Below are 4,682 nucleotides of genomic sequence, written 5' to 3'. Positions count from 1 at the left end.
GGCCAAGAAGGCTCCAAGATGGACCAATGGTATGACAAGTCCAAGTGTCAAATGTGCAATGTTGGTTCCTTGAAATGTAGAGTTCAAGATGCTATGGAAGCCGGTCCAGACTGCTCCTCAAACCGAGCCCCAATCTGAAAGATATTGTGATTCAAAGTTGGAAGGTCTAGCAGATCCCTGGCGGATAAGGAAAGTGGGGACATGTGGCCAGAGCTAGTATAAGAGGATAGATGCAAGGAGCTCCAATTGTGAACCATGCTGGTATTTTCAGATTGCAAATCGGAGCTCTACACAAAAAGTTATGGACATTTGAAGATTTGAAGGGGGTCGGGTATGTGCCCACTTGGTCGCGTTGGAGATCATGCCATCTTAAGGTTTTTTGAGCTTGACCAGGTTTCAAAAAGTAGTATGCACCACGTGGGGTTGATAGGAAGTCATGACTCATCAATCAAATTTTTGGTGGTGAGATATGCCAAAGTTGAAACTAGATGCATTTGGCGGTGAGGAGTAGATAGAGGTTTTTTCCCCCATTTTTGCGGCCTTAATTCGTGGCTTTCCGGATCTTCAAACACGCCAGGTGGAATCGGCGTCAACCATGCGAGTTTTTGGCAGGGCTTTGCGGTTTGGGTTTTTGACCAGTGAGCAAAATGTAGCAGTGCTTTGAAGTTTTGGGAAAAAAATCATGTTTTTTAGAAAATTCTGGGGGTTTTTTGAAGCCCAAGGAGGTTGAGGTGCTCAGAGAGCAACATGTGGTAGACAAATGGGCCCATATGCAAAAGCAAGGCCTACAAGCACACTCTATAAAGGCAGGGGTCTGAAGGCTATATAGGCACGTCAAAGGAGAGCCAAGTGTAGAGAGTGGAAGTAGCTCACGAAGCTAAGGTAGGAGGAATTGAAGCAAAATCGTATGAGATTAGAAGCAGCCAATAAAATTGAGTTGAGAAGCTTGTGCATTCCTTAATCGGGCAGCCCTTGGGAGCCATGTTTGAGCTATAGGTCAAGAAGTAAAAGGGGCAATTGAGCTTGCTTAGCCACACACACACCTCATTGATCTCTGCCACACACGTACACAATCAAACGTGCAGCAGGCTTTCGAGAGTTTTTGGTAGCAAAATTCGTTTTTAAAAAAGTTGAATTTACACACTATAGTGTGTGCAAGGTTCAACTCCCAGGAATGTATCAGAGCAAAGGAGCCCCGACTACCCACGCATGCAGCCATTTCAAAGCAAAGAATGGAATCTTGAAAGATTTTGAAGCTCTGCAAAAAGTTGAGATCTGCAATAAAATCATTTTGAGAAGGTTTGGAGACTTGAACAGCTCTGAAGGAGCTCATGTAGAGAGTGGAAGTAGCTCACAAAGCTAAGGCAGGAGGAATTGAAGCCAAATTGTGTGAGATTAGAAGCAGCGAGTGAAATTGAGTTGAGAAGCTCGTGCGGGATTTAATCGGGTAGCCCTTGGGAGCCGTGGTGGAGCTCCAAGTCAAGAAGTAAAAGAGACAATTGAGCTTGCTTATGTGAGTGCAAAGACACACAGAAACACACCTTGTTGATCTCTGCCAAAAACTGTGGAAAGCCTACTGCACTTTCGACTGTGTACGTGTGTGGAAGAGATCAAGAGGTGTGTGGGTGGGTGTGCACTCACACAAGCAAGCTCAATTGTCCCTTTTACTTCTTGACCTGCAGCTCAACCACGGCTTCCAAGGGCTACCCGATTAAGGCTTGCACGAGCTTCTCAAATCGATTTCAATGGCTCCTTCTAATCTCACACGATTTGCCTTCAATTCCTCCTGCCTTAGCTTTGTGAGCTACTTCCACTCTCTAAAGGAGCTCCCCACAGCTGTTCAAGCCTCCAAAATCACTCATAATGGTTTTCTTGGAGATCGTGACTTTCTATAGAGTTTTAAAAACTCTCAAGATTCCATGATTTGCTTTGGGAGGGCTGCACACACGGGTAGTCAAGGCTCGTGGGCTCTGATACCACTTGTGGGAATCGAAGCTTGCACACATTATAGTGTGTAAAGTCAATTTTTTTTTAGAAAAAAGAATTTTGATGCCAAAAACTATCAAAAGCCTACTTCATGTTCGATTGTGTATGTGTGGAGATCAATGAGGTGTGTGTGTGGGTGTGCTCTCACACAAGCAAGATCAATTGACTGTTTTACTTCTTGACCTACAAGTCAAACACGGCTCCCAAAGTTTGCCCCATTAAGACCTGCATGAGCTTCTCAGGTCGATTTCACTGGCTGATTCTAATCTCACACAATTTGTCTTCAATTCCTCGTACCTTAGCTTCGTAAGCTACTTCCACTCTCTACAGGAGCTCCCCAAAGTTGTTCGAGTCTCGAAACTTGATCCAAAATTATTTTCTTGCAGATCTTGACTTTCTGTAGAGCTTCAAAAGCTCTCAAGATTCCATGCTTTGCTTTGGGAGGGCTGCATGTGGGGTAGTCGGGGCTCTTGGGGTTTCATACCACTTGTGGCAACGGGGGAGGTGAGTGCAAGAGAGGGAATGAGAGAAGGGGGAAGAAGAAGGATAACAATACATAGGAGGGTTTGGTGGAGCCTCGGTGGAGCACATGAGAGGAAGAAGACCTCTCACCTCCTTATTGTTATCATTATAACCAATAAGTGATAGCGGTTGGTGGCCGGTTTGGCTTGTGGAAACCAGGGAGATGAGTGCTAGAGAGGGAAGGAGAGAAGGGGGAAGCAGAAGGAGAACATTAGGAAGAGAATGGGTTCAAGGAGGGCCTCTTTATTTGGCAGTTTAAGGGAGTCAAACCTCTAGTATTAAGAAAGCATGCAAAGGATAGCTTTTGAATTCAAACAGGCAAAATGGCTAGTTTACTTGAATTCAAATTTCCCCCTCAAAATGAAATTTAAAATATAGAGGGAAAAACCAGATCATGTAACTACGGAAAGAGCTCGGTCTGTGGATTCAAGATCTATAATCTCAGCTCAAATCAAAGATCATATGTACGAGTCATGGAAGGCCAAAAATCATAAAGTTCTCCACCCCCTTTTTGGGAGAAAAAGTGCATCCTTTGACCACTCTTACACCTCTCTTACACACCCACCATTCTTGCACACATGGAATGCATCTATTTGTAAAAATGTTAATCATCTCCATAATCTCATGGCAAATAAAGAGGTCCTCCTAGACCCCATCCTCTTTCTAATGAGAGTACACATGAGGGTTTGGTGGAGTACATGAGAGGAAAAAGACCTCTCATCTCCTTATTGTTACCATTATAACGAATAAGTGATAATGGACGAGCGCCTGGCCAAACCGGCCACTATCACTTATTGGTTGTAGGGAGGCATTGTAGCACCGAACTAATCGCAACCCACACAAAACTATCAAATCCGTGGATCGAAAACCCGGCTAGGGCATGGAAGCACCAGCTTTTACTTCTTGACCTACAACTCTATTGAGTTGCTAATCTCTACTTGCATTGGAGAGTTGTTTCTTGGTGGCGACTCTTGGCTCCTTGAACCCTCAAGAAGGTGTTCCAAAACCTTATTAGACTACCAAGGCAACAACTAACCCCTATCAACCCGGGGCATTGGTTTAGGGCCTTGACCAAGGGAGCCAAGATGATTCCCCTCGCCTGCCAAGTACCAATAAGACACTAGGCCTCACATAGACACAACATAACATATAAATTTTCTTTTCATGTGTGTAGTAGCATTTTTGCTACTTTTTCTTGACACTTTTTTGTTTCATTGATTCATTTTTTAGCACTTTTTTGTTTCTTCCAACATGAGATGTTTATGAAAATTGGACTAAAGGACTAAAGCCCAATCATAACCCTAGATCATGTTAAAAAATGAGTGGAGTATTAAGACTATCACTAAGAGTCTAGGGCTAATGAGAAATGAACCTACATTAACCTAAGGTCAAGGCCAATTAGCTATGATTAGCACACATAAAACCAAATTTTTTTGATGAGTTAATATTCACAAAGAAAAGTATTGAAACTTTAGGATGCCTAGCTTTTGAACATAAAAGAACCATAGCTTAGAAGCAAAAATTACTTAAGCCAAGCATAGAGAATGGAGAGATGAACAAAATAGCAAAATCATGGAAGGATTACACCTATTCATGCTCTTTGTGCATCCTTGAGCAAGCATCCCCTTTGCCTAGAGAAGTCTCTTGATCCTTTTTATTTGAAAAAAGAAGATTTTTGAAGCTAAGTGTAAACACAAGCTTCAAAGGCCTTTTATTGAAAGCCAAAAAGCACACAAAAAACATTAATAAAAACCTAAAGCTAGGGTCTTGCATACCCGAATTTGCGAAAGGGAAAAAACCCAAGGGAAAAAAGTGCCTTTGGTTTTGCACATGATGCTCTTTGACAACAAATTTATGCATACATATAAAAAATGAGAGAGATAAACTGCTTCTACATAAGCAAAATTTATAGTTTAAAGTCTCTCATGCATGATTCAAAAGTTGATTAGTTTCTAACTCACTTGAAGTATGGAATTGAAAACAAGCCAAGAGTTGAAAATAATGCAACTTTGATGAAATGATGCGGCTCTTCAAAGCCAAATTCAACTTGATGAAATGAAAATGAATGGCTATGTACTTGAAAGGTTCCAAAAAAGTTGGGTAAACACTAGCCCAAAATGAAAACATTTCACTTTTGACCAAGCTATGAGCCAGCATGTATACAACTTTTAGTC

Source organism: Adiantum capillus-veneris, chromosome 20, assembly GCF_014529385.1.
Source record: "Adiantum capillus-veneris isolate H3 chromosome 20, ASM1452938v2, whole genome shotgun sequence".
Lineage (NCBI taxonomy): Eukaryota > Viridiplantae > Streptophyta > Polypodiopsida > Polypodiales > Pteridaceae > Adiantum > Adiantum capillus-veneris.
Note: the sequence above shows the minus strand (reverse complement) of the source record.